Raw genomic sequence first — 22,177 nt, 5'->3', positions numbered from 1 at the left:
CTGCTCCTGTCCCAGTCCACCCATGGGAATGGCCCAAAGAGCCATGGTAGAGAATTCATGTGGACTACGCTGGTCCCTTTGAAAAGCACATGTTTCTGGTTCTAGTTGATGCCCATTCCAAATGGCCAGAGGTGTTTTGCACTGACTCCTCCACCTCAGCTCAGACGATAGAGTGTCTCAGAGCAACGTTTGCACGCTTCGGTTTGCCGCTGCAGCTGGTAAGTGACAACGCGCAAGCTTTTGTAAGTGACGAGTTTACAAGATTCATGTTAGTAAATGGAATCAAACACTCAACCTCAGCTCCGTACCACCCTGCCACCAATGGGTTGGCAGAACGCTTTGTGTAAACTCTAAAGCAAGGACTCCGTGCAGCAAAACGAGATGAAGGGACTTTGCAAACAAAACTGGCCAAGTTCCTGGCCTCCTACTGAAACACCCCACATGCCACGACAAATGAAAGCCCAGCCGCACTGATGTTCGGGAGGCCTCTCCGCACACAGCTGGACATCATGAAGCCAAACAGGCGTAATGAAGTGCTGAATAAACAAGCCAAGATGCTCTCCGGTGGCCGGGAGCGCCATCTCCAAACAAGACAGGAAGTGATGGTGTGAGACTACAGAAGAGGAGGGAAATGGACAAGAGGGGCCGTACACACACAAACGGGACCCAGAACTTACCAGGTTCAAGTGAGCCCAGACATAATGTGGCTGCGTCACATTAACCAAATGCATTCTACGGAAAACAGCACAACAATCGAGAGAGAACAGGCACAGAGAGATCCTGAGAGTGACACACAGGGAACTGTAGAGGACGGTGGGGCAGTAAAGAGACCCCAGGCTGAAAGAAGGGAACGTGTTGATGAAGGTGCTGCTATAGCAGAAGCAATAATGGAAAAAGCACACACTGAGGATGTTCAGGAGCCTCCAGACAATCCGAGGCGCTGCCCAGAACGAAGGCACCGTCCACCAGACAGACGAGACTTATAAACAAACAAACAAAAACGAACTGTTCAAATTAAAAGATGCAAAATAACTACAACAAGTTCTGGGAAATGTTTCAGTTGTGGTTTGGTAAAAGTAACTCTGATTGTATAAGAGAAGGAATGTTATGTTCTGTTAATTACTGATGTCCCCTTTAAGGCGGGAGCACCCTTGGTCATGGCAATGTTGTTCTATGTTATTCTGGTACTAACTCGTTTGAGTAAATGTGAAGCTCCAGTTCAATTGCTTGTGTTCAGAGTCTTTCTTATTACATCAATAAGTACTAAGTGTTGAGCCACTACAGATACCATAGACTTCCAGTCATTGCGCTAACGCAAGTTAGCATTGTCTTGCGAAACTCTTAAGTTATTTTATACTGGATGTATAGACATATTAATGGTATCCATGAGTCATTTGACTCTGGGGAAGTAGACAAAGTGCTTCATTGTCAAAATTCTGAAGTATCCCTTTAAGTTGAGGTTTAGGGTAAAGGTAGGGGTCAGGCTCAGGGTTTAGGGCTGGGGTCAAGGTCAGGGTAATGGTAGGGGTCAAGGTCATGGTTAGTGTTTAGGGTAGGGAAGTCCCAAGGATCCTGAATTTGAGAGTGGTTACATTTCTCCAGTCTCATCCCTCATCTGTTTACCACAAAAACTGACTGCTTTTTCGGGGTGACCACTATTGCTATTGGAATCCCAGATTGCTCCATTATTTAAAGTACAATATTTTATGGTATTAAAAAGCTGTTTTCTGAGTAATAAGTCCACAGTCACAAAGGAAGTGTATGTAGATCCACATGTTTTTAATCAATGCTCAACATTTCACTATGAAAATCATATTTTATGCATCACAGGAAAATGGTAAGACTTTGATCTTCAATTCTTTGGTCTTGTTTATTCAGCAACCTCTTTTCCCTGTAAGAAGAAAGAAAGAATATAATGGATCAGTAATAATAATAAACATGATAAATATATGGATAGAATATAATGGATCAGTAATAACAATCAACATGATAAATATATGGATATAATATAATGGATCAGTAATAACAATCAACATGATAAATATATGGATAGAATATAATGGATCAGTAATAATAATGAACATGATAAATTTATGGGTAGAATATAATGGATCAGTAATAATAATGAAAATGATAAATATACGGATAGACTTGGATAGAATATAATGGATCAATGTTAACAATGAACATGATAAATATTTGGATCGAGCATTTAATGCTCTGCTCAGCTTGGATTTTCAATTTTGAACTACCAGCTTGAAATATATTTTTATTATTTTTGCCCTGAAATGTTCTTCTTAGAGATCTTCAATACAGTTGAGTGTAAAAGGTCTGTATTGACTTCTGAGGAGACTGAATCATAGGTGGTGATGATGTGGTCATATCTGAACATGAGTCAGGTACAGGTTTAGCAGCAGTTCTGTACCTTTCCAGAGTCACGGGTCTTGGCTCTGAGCTTGTTGACCTGAGTCTCAGCGATGTCAGCACGCTCCTCAGCCTCCTCCAGCTCATGCTGAACCTTCCTGAACTTAGACATGTGCTGGTTTGCAGCTTCCTCCTGTGTGAGGAAAGGGAGGGAGAGCAGAACATTAGCGTTTGAAGCTTCAGGTAGCAAATATAAATAATATTTTCAACAAAACACATATTAGCAGATTTAGGATAGCAATGTATACAGGGAGATATATGATACTGCAGAGAAAGTGAGTGGCAGAACGGGAACAAACCGCTGCCTCCAGCACTACCACTCGACCAGCAAATTCATATTCAACCCCCTCTCCTTTAAGATGGTAACACATTGGCATAGGGGACACTCACAAATGTGTATAATTTCTCCAGCATGTACTTGCACTATCAATTGTCATTGTTGACTGGCGTGCTGTAGCAACACTTCAACTAAACCATATGCACATTACGTTTGTAGAGAAAATCTACATTTTCGAATGTATGCGCTCAGAGTCTGTGACTCACCGATTCCTCAGAATGCCTCTTGTAGGCCTTCACTTTCATCTGCAGCTTATCTACCAGGTCCTGAAGTCTGTTAACGTTCTTCTTATCCTCCTCAGTCTGTGGGAGAAGAGCAAAGAATCAGTGTCACAATAGTTTTATACACAAACCTGTCTGTGTTAGTGACAAGTGTGTGAAGAATGCACTTTCTCTATCTCTTACCTGGTAAGTGAGCTCCTTGACTCTGCGCTCATACTTGCGGACTCCCTTGACTGCATCTACACCTCTTCTCTGCTCGGCCTCCACCTCAGTCTCGAGCTCGCGCACCTTTGTGGAAGAAATAAACGTAGGAATTGATTGGAGGTCGTGAAATCGTAACAAATATTTGTATAAGAGGTATAGTTTTCTACCCAGTCAAGGGGGCACAATTGTAATCTGTTCCCATGTACTCTTTTAAAATGTTAATTGAAGGGGGCTGTAATAATAACAACAACTTTTCATTATCTAGGTCAGTGGTTCACAAAGTGGAATTTACATTTCAAATTGTTTATGTATATTTATAGCAAGAACAGATTAAACAGCCCGGGATCTTTTGAAAATGGGTGGGTGGGAGGGTGCAATACTGTACAATATAATATTATTCATCCACAATTTATGTTATTAACTCTTAGATTAAATAACGGGTCTGGGAGGCTCACAACTCAATTCTTCTTGTTTTTGAAATATGACTTTCAACCATGTTTTCATAAGTTTTGTGGTGTATGGTGCCGTACCAGTACGGCAACTAGAGGCCGCCCCTCGCATGTTTTAATGTTGTTGTAGTATCTGGGATCGACATCTGTTTATATTAGATACTGTGCTGTTACTAAGCAGTAATGCATTTCGGCAGTGTTACGTTACTACACCTAATAGGAAATGCACATGCGCACTGGGGTGCCGGGAACTGTAGAGCACGAGGGGTTTTGACTAAACGAAAACTAACTGTATTCCCGTCTCCTGTCTGGTCATTTCTTCACAACACAAATATTACATTTGTGACATTGCTTCTATTATGGAGCTCGCGCTTTGGCAGTTGAGAGTAGTTTGCCAAGTGAGCCAACAGCAAGACAGAAGCACCGACATAAATACATGTTTTTCTTTATTTTGAAGGTAAGCGAGTGTAAAATCACTATATTCAAGACGGTAATGTTTGAGTATATACATATGTTTGTTGAGATGTTAAGTTGTGTTTTTAGGTTTTATGAACTTATTAACGTCCGCTAGCCAACAAGCTAATTCAGCCATTAGCCTGGTAGCAACGCTAGCTTCCCTAGCAACGGCAAGTGACTGAGAGGTAACAACAGAGAGATTATTACTTATTATTATTATTACTATGACATGAAACCGATGAATGTATATTATATTCTGTGTTGATATTTACTGTGAATTATTATTATTTTGAATGAAATGGCAGATTAGAAGAAGTCTACTGAGACAATTAAGCCTGAATGAAGCAACTAGATTAATACATTTTAATTTATTTAAAGGTCCTGCATCAACTCCACTAAATAAGTGTACAATTATGATAATTTGTTTTGTTATGAACTTGAACTGCAACATTTTCTCTTTGTCCCAAGGCAAAATGTGTAGAGTGACAGTAAATGACCTTCAAAACGGCAACATTTTCTCTCTGATGCAAAGAGGGGGGACTTAAAAAATGTATTTCCCAGGGCCCGAGACTTGGTTAGTCCAGTCATGCACTAAAGAAGTCATAGGAATGTGTGGATGCTATTTTTATCGCACTTTAAAGTAGGGGTTGTTTTCTGATATTATGAAGGGGGTCCCTGATGAATTCGCTATCACAAAAGGGGTGGTCCCCGATGCAAAGAAATTTGGGAACCCCTGATCGAGGTGAGTTTTTGCGACAACAAGTCATTAAACAATGTTCCTGTTTATTTTTATATGGTCAAATTCATTTCCAGCAGTCAGTCTTTCAATCCACCCTAATCCACCCTGCAGGTATCTCACCCTGGACTCCAGTTTCTGGAGCTGCTTCTTGCCTCCCTTCATGGCCAGATTCTCAGCCTCATCCAGGCGGTGCTGCAGGTCCTTGACTGTGACCTCCAGGTTCTTCTTCATCCTCTCCAGGTGAGAACTGGTGTCCTGCTCCTTCTTCAGCTCCTCAGCCATCATAGCCGCCTGGAATAGTAGTTTGTTTAATTTATGCACCATTTGGCACCAATCATAACGTCCCTCTGAGATCTTTGTGGTTCTTATCCAGCCCAGCTACCATTGGCACTTGGGGACAAAACAAGTTGATGTAATTCAAGGACTCACGTCAGTGATTGCCTTCTTGGCCTTCTCCTCTGCATTCCTGGCCTCCTGGACGATGTCGTCCACCTCTCCCTGCACCTGCACCAGGTCAGTCTCCAGCTTCTTCTTGGTGTTCAGAAGGCTGGTGTTCTGAATGGGGGAAACAAGACGATTTGTTTGACTCTCAAGAGAACTTGCAAGTCACAAGACTGAAATTATGAAAATCTAAGGCAAGCACGGTCCAATTACAGGTGTGTTTAAACTGTATGCTTGGTTGAGTTTCATTAGAAATGGCTTTGACACATACTTGGGAGTGCAGTAGTCCAACACGCTCGCTGGCGTCTACCAGCTCAGTCTCAGCCACTTTGCGGCCTCTCTCTGTCTGCTCCAGAGCAACTCTCAGCTCCTCGATTTCAGCCACCATCAGACCGTTTCTGCGCTCCACCATGGCTGCTTGCTCCTTCATGTCTTCTGCGACACGGACGGCGTCATCAAGGTGCAATTGGGCATCCTGGGGTTCACAATGACATACGTTCATTAGGACTTGTGGAAGTAGAGGTGATAGGATCGATCAGTGATAGAAATGTTCACTGGTAAGAATTTCCCCAGTATCGCTACCTTTAGTACATAAACCACTCTATTCAAATCCTCTGTTGTATTATTTTCCACAGATTCAAAAACAAATCCCTCTCCATCTTCAGGTGTTTGAACCTGATGTCCCAGTCCCTTTACCTTGAGCTGTCCCTGGACATTCCTCAGCTGTTTCTGGGCCTCAGCTGCCTGCCTGTTGGCGTGGCTCAGCTGGATCTCCATCTCGTTCAGGTCTCCCTCCATCTTCTTCTTCACCCTCAGGGCATCATTCCTGCTCCTGACCTCAGAGTCCAGGGTGCTCTGCATGGAGTCAACCACCCTCTGGCTGTTCCTCTTGATCTGCTCCATCTCCTCATCCTTTTCAGCGATCTTCCTGTCCACCTCTCCCTTGATCTGGTTCAGCTCCAGCTGCACACGCAGAATCTTGGATTCCTCGTGCTCCAGTGTTCCCTGGACAAACAGAAGCAGTCAGGCCAATTGTGTTCAGTATATTTGGATGTAGGAATTAAATATATATGACTACAATAAACTCCAATACAGGGATCATTGGACTGTAGTTTGTACCTCAGCCTCCTCCAGAGCGGTCTGGATCTCAGACTTCTCTGTTTCCACGGTCTTCTTGGCCTTCTCCAGCTCATGGATGCTCTTGCCAGTCTCTCCGATCTGCTCAGTCAGGTCAGAGATCTCCTCTGCACACACACACACACACACACACACAGAAGCAGTTTACACTTGGGAGATTTTCAGTGGATATCGCCAATGCACTGAAGTTGACATTGAATCATAATAACAGGGAATTTATTAACAACAATTAATATTGCAAATGAAACATGATAGATTTGCCGTCAAATGCTCACGTTGCAGGTTCTTGTTCTCTCTCTTCAGAGTCTCCAGATGATCCAGAGCCTCCTCGTAGGAGTTCTTCATCTTGAAGAGTTCAGTGCTCATAGAGCGAGCCTCCTTCTGAGCTCCTTCCAGCTCAGCCTGGCCCTCCTCATACTTCTGCTTCCACTCTGCCAGAACCTAGGAGAATCCATGGGATTTTCATTAGAAGTCATAGATGAAGAGTTTTTAAATTTGAAATATGCAAAGATTGTACAGTTGATTAAAAAATATAGGTTTATTCATTTTCACCTTGTCAAAGTTCCTCTGCTTCTTGTCGAGGTTGGCGGCCAATGCGTTGGCTCTCTCAACATCAATCATGAGGTCCTCCACCTCTCCTTGCAGCCTCTGCTTGGTCTTCTCCAGGGAGGCGCACTTGGAGTTGGTCGCCTCAATGGTCTCCTCCGCCTCCTGCAGACGCTGGGCCAGCTTCTTCCTGTTGGACAACAGAGGTCGGTTTTATGGTGTGAAAGATATGTTACAATACATATTGATGTAACATTTTCTCAGAGCCCCCTACCACCCTCACCATCCACACCATATTTGAGTTGTTCTGTTGCGTGTGACTCACTTGGCCTCCTCCAGCTCCTCTGTGCGCTGGATAGCATCAGTTTCATACTTAGTCCTCCACTGAGCCACCTCACTGTTGGCCTTGGACATGCCGCGTTGCAGCTCTGCCTTGGCCTCCTGCTCCTCCTCAAACTGCTCCCTCAGGAGGTCACAGTCATGGCGGGCAGACTGAACACCGTGTGCCAGTGCATTTTTAGCCTGTGAGAGAGAAAGACAAGGAGAGATGAGTGAGATAGTCAAACAAATTATGTGGACTTGTTTACGTGAAGCTGTGCAGTTTGTTGCTAACGTTACTTTGCTACCTGCCAAAATTACGTTTTTACTTTTTAATTACCGTTTTATATATATATTTTTTTCCCTCATTCAACTTTTTACATTCAACTTTTTCACCCCTGACACTTTATCTGGACATGGTTCTACACGACCTCCACCAGCATTAACATTATGCCTTCTAACTGCAGTCGCTGTACTCATAATATACAGGAGAACGATCACCTTATGTTGAGGATAGCCTTGCTGCAAGCCCAGCTTCAGACGCAAGGGTAATTTAAGTGTAGGAAAGGATGAAACAGCGTCTGTGCCACCAATATGTACAGATAGTCCTCCTGGTTACACGAGTCTCTTAGAGTGGAAAGACAGTAGGAGTCTCTGAGCGTGGAGAGACGGTAGGAGTCTCTGAGGGTGGAGAGACAGTAGGAGTCTCTGTGGGTGGAGAGACAGTAGGAGTCTCGTGAGGGTGGAGAGACAGTAGGAGTCTCTGTGGGTGGAGAGACAGTAGAAGTCTTGTGAGGGTGGAGAGACAGTAGGAGTCTCTGTGGGTGGAGAGACAGTAGGAGTCTCTGTGGGTGGAGAGACAGTAGGAGGGTCAGTAGGAGTCTCGTGAGGGTGGAGAGACAGTAGGAGTCTCTGAGGGTGGAGAGACAGTAGGAGTCTCTGAGGGTGGGAGAGACTGAGGGTGGAGAGACAGTCTCGTGAGGGTGGAGAGACAGTAGAAGTCTCTGAGGGTGGAGAGACAGTAGAAGTCTCTGAGGGTGGAGAGACAGTAGGAGTCTCTGTGGGTGGAGAGACAGTAGGAGTCTCGTGAGGGTGGAGAGACAGTAGGAGTCTCTGAGGGTGGAGAGACAGTAGGAGTATCGTGAGGGTGGAGAGACAGTAGAAGAGTCTTGAGGATGGTGTAGTCACCGTCTATGTAAAGATATGGCTCTAAACTCTCCATTTTGGGTCCCTTACCTTGACCTCCTCCTCAATTGCCCTCTTCAGCTCCTCCACCTGCTGGGTGAAGGCCTGTTTTCCTCTGGTCAGCTGAGACACCAGGGCTTCCTTCTCCTCCAGCTGGCGACCAAACTCACCTGCAGGGACAGAGGGACATCTTGTTAATAGGGTCTTTGTTCTCTAAGATTGAAAATGGATTCTGAGGTATCATAGGGCAATGTTAGGTGGTGAATAGTACAGTATAAACTATGTGGATATAGCCCCTAATACATGTTGTGTTCTACTGAAGGAAAGCATTGGCTTGTTGTTCATTGTTGATGGTACCATTTTCTGTCAGGAGTCTGGCCCTCTGTCCGCTGATGTCGTTGACCTGGCGAACATTCTCATCATTCTTAGTCTTGAGCTCACTCAGCTGGTCCTCAAGAGTACGGCACATCTTCTCCAGATTGCCCTGTTAGTGAAACATGTTCCATCATTACTTTATATATGTGACTCCTCTCAACTTCAGTTCACTTGAATGGTAATGTAGTTGACCCTCCTCAACACTGCTTGATCAAAACATCACTACTCACTTTAGTCTTGGCGACGGCCTCCATGTTGCTGGAGAGGTCATCAATCTCCATCTTGTATTCGCTCTTCTCCTTCTCCAGCTTCTGCTTGACGCGCTGCAGGTTGTCGATCTGCTCCCCGAGCTCAGCCACACTGTCGGCCTGCTTCTTGCGCAGAGCGGCGGCTGTGGCCTCATGCTGCAGGGTGGACTCTTCAAGATCACGACGCAGCTTCTGGAACTCAGCCTCACGCTTCTTGTTCATCTCAATCTGAGCAGCAGTGGCGCCTCCTGCCTCCTCCAGCCTCTCGCTGATCTCCTCAAGTTCCCTGGAGAGATCGGCCCTCTGCTTCTCAACCTTAGCCCTGGCAGCACGCTCAGCCTCAATTTCCTCCTCCAGCTCCTCAATACGGGCCTAGAACAGGGGCAGGAGCAGGGGGATGAACACTACAATACAGTTGAAACAATTGAACCTCACAAAATAATAATAGTATGTATATTTTGCATAAATGTGTTTAATAAAAACCCAGTTACACTAATATATTCAGTAGACAGTGGCCCATGCAGTAACCAAACCCTCAAAGGTAAGAAGTTAGACAGAGGACTCTAGATGGATATAAGCCATTTTAACATGGATATTGTCATTGAGGGCTGAGTGGGGATGGTAAGAAGCACCAACAAGAAACACCATCTTCCAACCTACTGAGCCATCAGAAGCCACCTGGAAAACTGTGCTGCCAGAAAAAGTGTAATTATTTTTTAAAGGAAATGATTCAAGTCTGTGCTTTTCTGTACTGGAGCTTATATCCTGTACTGTACCTGGAGTTCCTTGATCTTCTTCTGCAGCTGAGCTCCCAGAGACTGCTCATCCTCAACCTTGCTGAGGAGCTGGGTGGTCTCAAACTCCTTCCTAAGAAACACAAACACGTTGATTGTAGAGTTGTTTTTGCTTTGATAGTGTAAAGGGAGAGTATTATACCATTCACTTTCCTTACTGAATCATATGCTAATTCATAATTACAATAATTCGTCAAAAACAACCATTAGAGCAGGTAATACTGTTCTCATTTGTTTGTGTTTACTTCTTGATTTTCTCATCAGCTTGCTGCTTGTCATTCTCCAGGTCCATTATGGACTCCTGGGCCAGTTTCAGATCTCCCTCCAGCTTTCTCTTGGCTCTCTCAAGGTCCATACGGAGCTTCTTCTCTTGCTCCAGAGAACCCTCAAGCTATAAGATAAAAACACAGATATTGTTAAAATCTAAACAACTGAAGATAATATCATCTTACACACTATCATGGCCAAAATGTTAAACTCCACTCACGTCGTCCACTTGCTGTTCCAGCTTGGTCTTGGCCTTGGTCAGAGTGTTGACTTTGTCCTCCTCTGCCTGCAGGTCATCCAGTGTCTGCTGGTGGGCCTCTTGGAGGGCTTTCTTCTCCTTGGTCAGCTTGGCAACACTCTCATCCATAGACGCCATCTCCTCTGTCAGGTTTTTAACCTGAAAACGGCAACATCAAAATTAGTCTTTGGTCACTCCACCATAAAGGGGAGAGTTAGTTTGTTATATATTGCATTAATTTAATTTAGATTCGCACTGCATCAACAATTACTGTACTATATATTCAACACTAGATGTCAGTGTTCACCATGCCAGTGTACTGAATGGAAGTCATAAATGAGGGGGAGCAGAACATGCAATGAATGCTGGGAGTACCCCACAACTGAAATTCTACTATTGTACAACGTGAATTACATTTCTGTTAAGCTATGTTTTGAGTTGATTATTGTTTGGTTTATTGTTTGGTTAGACTGTCTATGGTAAGACACAAGACCTTGTTTTCAGTGGCATGCTTCTCCTTCTCCACTTTGGCCAGGGTGAGCTCCAGGTCATCAATGTCCTTCTTCAGCTCAGAGCACTCATCTTCCAGCTTCCTCTTCTTGGCAGTCAACTCAGCATTGATCTCCTCCTCATCCTCCAGCCTCTCGGTCGTCTCTTTGAGTTTGGCCTCCAGCTGGATCTTGCTCTTGATGAGCCCCTCACACCTTTCCTCAGCATCGTTCAGACTCTCTCCTTCCTGGTTTCAGAGCAGAGGGGGAAAAATCAGAGGCCTCACTTTGTGTATTGAAGGTCAGAGTAAATCAATCGAAATTCACGAGATATGTCAAGTATATAATATTGGCAATAAAAAGGTGTGTTCATATGTATGTTTATTCATGTGAATGTAAATTTGACAGTAATGAAGGTTGTTTTTTCACCCACAGATGCGACTTGGAGCGCCAGGTCGTTCTTCTCTTGTGTCAGGGCCACCAACTTCTCCTCCATTTGCTTCTTTGTGGCCAGAGCCTTGGCCAGGTCTGTCGTCATCTTATCATAGTTCTCCTTCATGTTGGCCAGCTCCTTCTCAGTCTCAGCGCTCTGCAGCAGGGGCTTGATCTTGAAGTACAACTTCATCCATGGCCAGGTTTTGACATTCATGAATGAGCGGATGTTGTACTGGATGGCGTAAACTGATTCTCTGATCGACAGAAAGAATAGAGTGTCATGGTGAGTGACATGCTTAAAGCTACACTCTGTGACTCGAAGAACAACAAAATGGCCCCCCTCCAATGTTTGTTTACAGCAGAGGAATGGGGCTTGAGAAATGTAACCCCTCTTAAATACATAGACAGCTCTCTAGATGCAAGTACTGACTGTTCATGCATTCTAAGCTCATGAGGCATTTTATATACTTCAAGAATGAATGGGTAAATTCCACAAATGTAAATGACAATTGAACAGCCAAGTCTCAAACTCCAACTATTAAGCTAGAATCCTTAGTTGCTACATCCATTTCTGGACTAAATTAATTAACCCAAAAGCTGTAGTAGACCATTATAAGATGTACTTTCTCATTCTGAACAACTCACAGCATATACAGTATGTCATCATAATGCATTAGATACAAGTGGTTGACAGAAAGCTTTGCCAAGATGTCTACTATTCCTCACCTCCTCTCCATCATCTTGGTGAACTCTCTCCTCATGAGGAATCCACGACTGAGAGCCTGGACCATGCCGACCAGAGTGGCCAGCTTCTCATCTCTCATCTCCTCCAGGACACCCAGCAGACCGGCTTTGAAGAACACCTGAAACACAGGTTAACATGGTCAATAGAACCACAGACAGAAAGGGTTGAATCAAAAGAGGGGAACAACACCACTAGATTGATTTAAACAACATTCACTTTGCAACGGTTTCAAACAAACCATGGGATAGGTTGTTTCTAAGATGTTAGTTATTGTACAGTTGTAGATTAATAATGTACAGATACATATACCTGCAGCTTTGAAAAAATAAACAGTACAATGTTATTCCACCTTTTCCATTAGTTAAATGAAGAAGAAAGAACAAAAGGATGGATAGATAAACTGGAGAGATTTTCTATGTTAAGGGTTTAAATTATCATTGAAGTTGTGTTTTGTTGTCAGCTTTTGCTGGGGTTTTTTGACTGACCTTGGTGTGTCCAAATTTGTAATCCTCGTGATTCACATCAATGGACCCAAGCAGCTTCTCAGAAGCCTTCTTGTTGTCCATGAACTGGCCCTCGGGGATGACACTGGCATTCAGTACTTTGTACCTGAATGAGGAGACATTTTTAACATGTCAAGTTGTAATATGTTGGTTATATTTCGTAAAAGGTAAGCCTATTCTGATGCTGGGAAAACCCTTGAAGCAGATATTTTATATATTGTGTGTGTGTGTGTGTGTGTGTGTGTGTGTGTGTGTGTGTGTGTGTGTGTGTGTGTGTGTGTGTGTGTGTTTGTGTGCCTGTGCGTATGTACCTCTGCTTGAAGTCAGCATAGATGATTCTGCTGGGGAATCCCTTTCTGCAGATCCTGATACCCTCCAGTACACCATTACACCTGAGCTGGTGGATAACCAGGAAGTTCTCCATCAGACCTGGTAAAACAAAACAAGTCTCTTTTAATACTAATAAACAGGTTCTAGATTGGGATCGTTAAGGTTACTGATACTGTACTGATAAGATGACATATTTAACTCAATATTTCTTGTACCTGGAGTCTTTGACTCGTTGGGGATCAGGCAGCGCACAAAGTGAGGATGAGTGCTCCTCAAGTTGGTCATCAGCTTATGTAAGTTCTCCTGTAAGAGGGTTACAAACCATTTTCTCAGACATCATTTATGATAATTGCACCTTTTGAAGGACTGAATATACACATTTCAAAAGCTCACCCTGAACTGGGAGGACACAGTCTGCATGGAACCACCCTTCTTCTTGCCTCCTTTCTTGGCTTTATCTGTTAAAATGGGGGAAAGTTAAAGATGACTAGAAAAGTACATTTCCTAGAGCGGGTGGAATAAATAGAATAATAATAATAAGAGTATGTAAGAAATCTAGAGTGGTCTTGTCTTCAGCAAACACTAATTATAAACCAGAGAATCTCTGGTTAACTTCACACATATCTAGAGGCAAATGCTGCCAATGAGATTGTGTAGAATAACATCTATTGTTGTATTAAATTAACCAAGTGTATTAGTAAATCAACCAGGTGATAAACCCTAAGAAATTGTGGTACATTGAAAGACTTTAAAGAACATTTGGTTCTGAGTTATAACTAGTATTTAGTTAAATATTGTGACGTGATGACAGTCTTACCCTCAGGAGGGGGAGGGGGATACAGGGCAGCCAGAATTTTGACAGAGGACTTCTGGTACAACTGACAAACTGAGTCGTTCAGGGGGTCCTTGTTCTTCTCCAGCCATCCAGTGATGTTGTAGTCCACAGTTCCGGCGTAGTGCACCAGGGAGAAGTGGGCCTCTGCCTTGCCTTTGGCAGGCTTGGGCTTCTCAAATGCATTTGTTTTGCCAAGATGCTGGGCGTACAGCTTGTCCTTGAAGGTAGTGTCTGAAGACTTGGGGAACATGCACTCCTCTTCAAGGATGGAGAAGATGCCCAATGGCTTTACGAAAAGAGATTTCAAATTAGTGATATTTCCATTTAGGATCACATTTATTCATTTAGCGAACATGCTATAATAGGATTATAATAATTTAGGGACACATAATAGGAAACATATTGAGTTCTCAACAGTCAGATAACTTGTCAGTGGCGTATATTAATGGGTGCCAAGGGAAGTGAGGCTTCCCCCAAAAATTAACATATAAAATAAAGTATATTTTGTCTCGTTTAGCCAGAGGCTGAATGTATCTCTCCAGGTAAAGCATCCGAGTGAGCAAAACTGCGCCCCTCTGTCCCTGTATGTGTAGCCCTTCTATCTGATGCTGTCTGGACAAAAAGAGCATGATATTGTATCATTGAATGCAAGAGAAGCCAGCGATCATTTGGCCTCCCTTGATATTTTTTTTGTGTACAATTACAGCGAATCAGAGTTGAGCTAAACTGAGTGAGCTAATCTGTGATTGGTCCTGGTGCACCGAAAACCGTGTCAAGTGAAGTCAGTTTGGATTTGGCTTCACACCAATTCCAGCCCAACGTCATTGGCAGAAAGAAAAACTTCAATTGTTGCATCTCTGTTTTCCTCTGGAGGAAAACAGGTCCCTTTCCTAAATTCACCATGGATGGAGATAGGGACTTGTACTCATAATTTTATTGATGTATTGATGTATTTTCAACATGTATTTTCTACTTACTCACACAAACACATAAATTAGTACCATGGACAGCCATATGATATTTAGTTTATGTTGATTGGACTAAAATAGTTTTTGGAATCTTTTAGTTTTCACTGTATTAGACTCAGCATAGGTGATTTGATGATGTTGAAATGGCGCTGGAATATTGGAGGGAGGCAACTCTCTCAACAAAACCTGTTTTCTTCGCAATTTGCGGTAACTCTCCGTGTTTCTAAATCAATAGATGTTTAGTGGTCCGAAAATGCCAGCAAAATGTTCTTGACTGACCATGTTGTAGGTCATGTAACTGTTTGTTACATTCATTATGGACTCCACTGGACAGATGTTGCTCTCCGGTTTTGTGAGGAAACAAAGATGTGGTTGAATTTATTCTGCCACTGTGTCTTCTTATTGTCTCGGCCTTAGACCTATATATCACAGTGGCACGGCATATAAACTAACAGGTTACAGAGCAAACAACGCAATTAACACATTGGTTTTTATATGGATTTTTTTGACTCGATTGGCTTCCCCAGTGATTTTAATACTGTATACGTTGTACCACTGTGAGAATATTTCACACAACGCTCCATATGAGCTTTGCTGTAGTGGTTCATTATAATGGTCCATTAAAATCCTCACAGACATCTTACCTTCTCAATAAGCTCAATGCAGGCAGCCAAGTCCATGCCGAAGTCAATGAAGGCCCAGACGATTCCCTCCTTCTTGTACTCCTCTTGCTCCAGGACGAACATGGTGTGGTTGAAAAACTGTTGCAGTTTCTCATTGGTGAAGTTGATGCACAGCTGCTCCATGCTGTTGTACTGTTGATGGAATTTTAAAAGGGATAATTTCATCATACAAGGCTGTAATCAATCTAAATCACAACTAATTGTCTTGTTTTGGTCTCATACTCACATCAAAGATCTCAAACCCGGCAATGTCAAGCACACCGATATAGAACTGCCTTGGATTCTTGGTGTCCAACATCTCATTGATACGGATGACCATCCACAAGAACATCCTCTCATAGATGGACTTAGCCAGAGCACTGACTGAGTTATTAACCTGCAATGATAATACCTCAAATTAATACATGAGATATTGACTATGTCTGGTGATAAGGTGAAACAAGCTTTGTAAAAATAAAAGCAATGCACTCGTCCCCAAAATAATTCCTGTGCTCAGAAAATGGTAGATTCTGTGTTTGGCCACCTTACCTGAGGCACAGTCTGTCCCTTGGTCACATACTCGTTGCCGACCTTCACTCTGGGGTAGCACAGAGCTTTCAACATCTCAGCTGAGTTCAGGCCCAGCAGGTAGGCGATTTTATCAGCCACTGGAGAGAGAACCAACAACAACAGACTCAGGGACACAAGGTCACTTGTTTTGGATATCACACTGACAAAATAGTTTGGTTCTTTGTGGGGTTAGAATTAGAATTTGTTCTCCAAAAATGATCTCCTGCCTGACTTTCATGTGGCACTGTCTGTCTTAGAACACCTATTTCTATGTTGGGGAATGGGACTAATGCTCTACATATTGTATATCTATGAGTGGGACTCACCCTCTGTGCCGTCTGGCTCGGCCTGCTCCTCACGCTGCTTCTGCTTGAATTTCAAGTTTCCATGGTGCAATACAGCTCCTGTCAGCTTGTAGATGCCAAGCTTCTCATCGTTACTGAAGCCCAGGATGGTAATGGCATCCTGGCATTAAAGAGGAAGTACAACAGAGATGAACTGAACTGTAGTTTGGTCAATTACACTACAGTTCTGTGCTGCTCACTGCAGAACAAATGGGATGGATAGATTTGACTGGATTCTCTGTTCCACATGATTACGCTTGGAAAACACATTAGTAGATGGCAGCACAAAATTTGTTTTACATAGTTCCACAGGGCACTTAGTGGTGCTCTATAGTGGAAGGCATGAAGAGTTCCTTGAGGCACATGCCTAACTGACACAAGGCATTTAGAATCAAACAAAAACACATGATAATTCCCAGCTGCCACCAAGTTGGAATTTCACAGTACATTCAGTGTGTATGGTGGTCCTATCCATTCCATATCTAGAGTTTTGTTAACCCTTTGTTTGACTCACATCTGTGGCATCCAACTCTTCATTGTCGTTGATGCTGGCCACAGTGATCTGTCCCTGACTGCACATGGGGAAGTCGTAGGGGTTGGTGGTGATGAGCGCCAATTCTGTGGACAACAGAGAACAGCTTGTCAGTTAAATCTCTTAGAATTCTGCTGTCCCACCTTTACAGTTTTTTGGGGGGCTCCTGAGTGGCGCAGCGGTTTAAGGTACTGCATCTTGGTGCTAGAGGCGTCACTACAGACCCTGGCTCGATTCCAGCAGTGATTTGGAGTTCCGTAGGGCGGCACACAATTGGCCCACCGTCGTCCGGGGTTTTTGTTTGGCCTGGGGAGGCTATCATTGTAAATAAGAATTTATTCTTAACTGACTTGCCTAGTTAAATAAAGGTTAAATACAAAAAAATAAACAGTATCTCTCCCTCCTTTACTCAAAAGATGGACTCAAGGATACATGTAGTATATAATAAATAGCATCAAAAGAGGAGACTGAGACTAGTGTGATCACAGTGCATTACTTGATAGATATTTCCCAGAGTCTTGATACCTTGCATGTAATCATTGTAATTTTAATGTAATTTTATTCATATTGTGGATTATTAATATATTTTTTAGATTCCGTTGATGGGGGTGGGAATAATTTCCCCTGAACCTCTATTTTGTCGTACCAACTAGCTCAGGTTTGTGGCCTGTCATCATCTGGAAGAAGATGTGGTAGCCTCTCTCATCGGGCAGCTGGAAGGACACTCTGGACTTCTCCAGCAGGTCTGAGAGAGATAGTGAATGACACACAGAGGAAGAGTAGAGTGAGAATGAGAGAGAGAGAGCAAGAAAGAGAACATGAGATACATTTCAATTTGATCGCCCCAAAAATGTGTGTGAATTTAGGAAAGCATTGAGAAACAATCAAAACCAACTCACATGTCTCAATGTCAGCTTTAGCCAGTTTACCACCTTGGAAGTGAATCCTGATGAATTTACCCTGTTGAAGATTATGGGGGTTATAAATAGGTCAACAAATTAATCTTAACATTTTACTTTGATAGACCCCTGTAAATGTTAGTTTGTTGGACAGATGTTGGGTCTATTGATACAGTTGTAGGATGTATGATCCAGTTTGCTACAGCAGAGGAAAGAATCCTGCAGCAACGGTAAATGTGAATTATAATGTGGATTATAAATAATGGACATTGTTTTGTAGGAGTTGATAAAACAATAATATTACAGCGAATTAAGTCTGAAACTTTAAATGGAAATATTCACATTTTAAAACGTTAAAAACACTAGAAGTTTGAATTTCAAATTTTCAGCAACTAAACCAGAGATAAACATAACATCTAATATCTGTATAATAGAAGGGAACATCTGAATTACATTTTTCCAATATAAGGTAACTTCCACAGTATGCCCTTCATACTTACAAAGCGAGACGAGTTGTCGTTCCTCACTGTCTTGGCATTACCGTAAGACTCCAGCAGAGGGTTAGCTGCAATGATCTGATCCTCAAGAGACCCCTGATTGAGACAAACACAAGTTGCTCAAAAACTGGTAACATGCTCAAGTTAGTTTTTCTCAATAGCTTGAAAGAGGATTCACCACTGGAAAAACAGTTTACACAGCCAACCAAACTGAAATGTGTTAAAAAGGCAAACATAAGAATGACTTACCTGCATTTTGCCTGGTTCTGCTTCCTTCTTGGCCCCAGACACTGCAATGGTGGCAAAGTACTGGATGACACGCTTGGTGTTGACAGTCTTTCCTGCACCGGATTCTCCGCTGGTTTATATGACAGAGAAAGAGGGGTTTTAGTTACATGTTTGAGTGTCAGATTGGCTTTCACTAAGAAATAGCATAGAAAAATACACTGTTAACCTGTGTTCTGACATAAATCTTTAACAAATAATCCTTCTCATCAACTCGCTATTACACATAACCCGATGCTCTAATCCATTCATATTGTCATGTATTTCATCACACCAAGTGACCCAACTTATTACAATAGAAACACTTTCTCAAGTGACATTTTAGTAAACAACTTACGTAATCAGGACGGACTGGTTCTCCTTATCTGGAACCAAAAAACACATTACTTATCATGCTCAAAACACATGGGGACATTATTTAATTCATAGCATCATCACAAATTTCTATTTGGAACATTTTCCATTCAAGGGTAGTGAAATCAGATTTTCCCAGCAAACTGTTATTACCTAGACTAGAAAATAGTAGATACCTCTCTGAAGCACATTTCAATTTCCATTGATGCATCCGTTCATCTATCCATGAGCACTTAATGGACATCCATCCAACTATCCAACCAACCATTCATCCCTCCATCCATCCATGAGATATCGTACCAATCATCATGAACTGAAAGGCGTTGTCAGAGACGGAGAAGATATGGGGTGGAGCCTCCATCCTCTTCTTCCCTCTGTAGGCGTTGACAACTTCTGCGTCGTACACAGGGAGCCACTTGTAGGGGTTCACCGTGGCACAGAAGAGCCCAGAGTAGGTCTGGATGAAAGTGATTAAATTAGTGTATTAGTAAAGTCAGATGGACTTTTGCCTGGATTTATGCGAGGATGTGGGTGTACTTCGGTATACTGATGTGGGTCTACTGTATTGATACAGTATGTTTTGGTTTCTTCCGTTCATTTATGTGCTGTATGTGTGAATTTATTTTGTTTGTGTATGTGCAGGTTTCTTACATAGATCATCCATGCTGCATAACGCTCTTTGAGGTTATACAACACAGAGGCTTCATTCAGGTAGGTCATCATGGCCATGTCCTCAATCTTGTCATACTTAGGGGGGTTCATCTCGAAGATGTCTGCATCTTTGAACTCTTTTCCTTCCTGAAATAGTCAGGAATATAGATTACATACAGATCACGGCCCAGTACATCGCTGGGGCCAAGCTTCCTGCCATCCTGGACCTATATAAAAGGCGGTGTCAGAGGAAAGCCCTTAACAGTTTCTACCCCATAAGGCTGCTGAACAATTAATACAATGGCAACCGGTCTATTTAAATGCATGTTCAATCTATCTGTTGTTACTGATGACACATTGTCTATTGAAATGTTTTTGATGATTTTTCATGAAAGAGTAATTACACAAACTTGAACTTGAATACTTTTCAGATCAGACTTACCTCCTTAGTGCCGTCAGGTTTAGTGACTGTTACAGTACACTTCCCGTCGGCCCTGGCAGTGACCAGACCCTTAAGGTACAGCTCCGCCTTGTCTGTCACATAGCAGGAGTTCTTTGAATCAAAGGGTGCGGTTTGTGCCTCAATCCTTTCCCTCTCAGGCTTACGGAGGTATATGGCAGCCTTGCCGTAGATTTGCATCTCAGCGTCCGTACTCATGGTGACGGATAACTAGGAAAGAGTTAAAACAAGAAACATGATTGACTCTGTGGTGCTTCCTCTCCAGTCAACAGAGTTAGGTGAGCGGTATCTCTAACCAAATATTCTCTCACTTTTTATGTGAAGAGTCAAACCATGTCTCACCTTCTTTTTCCCCTCCTACAGATGAATGTGTACTTCTTGGAGGACCCTGTGAAATGTAAGGTGTTGTGAAAAAGCACAAGTCTAAAGCCTTACCATTTTAATGCCCAAACGTTAAAAAACAAAAAACATTCAACTATATAATTAAAACCATATCAAATTCAACTACAGGTGCAGCTGCCAACTTTAATTTTCCTAGTGGCACTTTACTACGCATTGTCATATATTGAAATAAATACCCCTGAAAACCCTGTTAAATTCTAGACATCTCCCTTAATTTATAAACAAGTGCAGGAGCACAACTTTTGGACATAAAAGGAAGGAACTTACAGATTTGAAGTAATACACATTTAAAGAAAAACTAATTAAAAACTTTTTTTAAAACCAATGGCACTCAATCAATTAATTAAATGTATTTATAAAGCCCTTTTTACTGGATTACACTTGATTGCATATTGTAAAATCTTAAGAGACATGCAGCACTCAATTCAAACAGTGCAGTTAGCTACTGCCTCAGTTGCTGAGTAAAGATGAGACAAATGTACAAATCTAAGGAGGTGGAGAGGTCTTACCACAGAGGAAGAAGGTATCTGACTTATGGATGCTGGGGCCTCAGCCTCCTTATATCTGGTTGGAAGTGCCAACCAGGCAAAAGTTAATTATGGACCACTCTGGGAAAGGACATGTATTGGATGAGAGACCTCTGTGTGTCTGTGTCTCACTAGCACCTCCCACTTCCAGGAGCACCACACTCCCATTACATGACTTTTTAATGTCATATTTGTCTCTGAATTGAATTTCACTGATTTTACGTAAATGAGAGATGTCATTACTAATAATTATGACAATATCAAAAGTTTGATTCATCCCAATGTTACTTCTACGGAACCTCATATACTGTAATGGACTGAGTCCATGTTGCCCCACTAGAACTAAAATAGTTTTCATTAAATCTAATCTGACCTGATTTAGTTCCATTTTAGTAGCATTAATCCTCATCAAGTTTATATATATGTTCACCTATTATTTATAATATTTAGCTTGTAAACACATCTGAACTGTCTCCTCACCTCATGCTTGTGACGGAGTCGGCCTTTACCTCGTGCTTTGCTTAATTTGATTTATCACCCCTGTGGAACCACATTAAATTAATATTTGAAAGCTTGAACGGACACATTCAGGCTTTCAATAACAGCTTATAAAACCGTTAAATCTAATGTGTTATTTATCTACAGTATGATCTATTAAAAAGATTCTCAAGGCGCTTTTATTTGTCTCACATTTCAGTTGGCTAAAACGGTCCAGTAGGATTCTTATGACTTACATAACACCAGTACAGTATTTCAATCATCTTATCCACTCATATTGCTGACAGCGATATAGCTGTCTCAAACATTTATTACACTCTGAGGTGAACCACTTAGCAGCTGGACTGGCTTCAGTAAAACTGTCAGAAAATGAAGAGGGAATAGTTACAATAAAGTAACAGATTCCTTTACATTTACATTACATTGTCACCACCTGAATACACCCTGTGTGTTTGGGGTGCTGTGTCCACCCAGCACATTAGTAGGGGGACTGGGGTTGGTTGTCACTTTTTACTCTGGTGTGTATTTCGCATCACCAGTATATCTGTCACGGATCCCTCCGGAACTGTCATTACGCACACCTGGTTCCTATTCCCAGTGATTAGTAATTGTATAAGTGTGCCCTTTGTTCACCATTGTCCGGTCGATTATTGTCTCAATGTCCGTTGGTGCGTGTGAGTACCTGTGCTATGTTGTGTTGGCTTTCGTGCCATTGTGGATTGTGCAGATGATTACTGGTCTTGTCCCATGTGGAATCATTGTGTGTGTGTTACGGGTCTCATCCCATGTAGGATGATTGTGTGTGTTACAGGT

General features: G+C 42.4%; 1 long non-coding RNA gene and 1 pseudogene across 2 annotated transcripts; one reads left to right on the top strand and one right to left on the bottom strand.

Moving 5' to 3' along the window:
* Positions 1 to 1,758: 1,758 nt before the first annotated feature.
* On the bottom strand, positions 1,759 to 20,153 carry LOC135533186 (myosin heavy chain, fast skeletal muscle-like; annotated as a pseudogene).
* LOC135533210 (uncharacterized) lies at positions 3,869 to 12,466 on the top strand. 2 transcript variants are annotated; one of them, XR_010454462.1, is made up of 5 exons: positions 3,869 to 4,092; positions 4,760 to 4,833; positions 4,942 to 5,070; positions 11,303 to 12,176; positions 12,409 to 12,466. It is a non-coding gene; the product is annotated as an uncharacterized LOC135533210 (long non-coding RNA). The 2 variants fall into 2 exon arrangements; XR_010454463.1 differs by lacking the exon at positions 12,409 to 12,466 and having other exon boundaries at positions 11,303 to 11,585; positions 12,067 to 12,153.
* Positions 20,154 to 22,177: the final 2,024 nt, after the last annotated feature.

Source organism: Oncorhynchus masou, chromosome 5, assembly GCF_036934945.1.
Source record: "Oncorhynchus masou masou isolate Uvic2021 chromosome 5, UVic_Omas_1.1, whole genome shotgun sequence".
Classification (NCBI taxonomy): Eukaryota; Metazoa; Chordata; class Actinopteri; order Salmoniformes; family Salmonidae; genus Oncorhynchus; species Oncorhynchus masou.
This window is presented reverse-complemented; position numbering and strand designations above follow the sequence as displayed.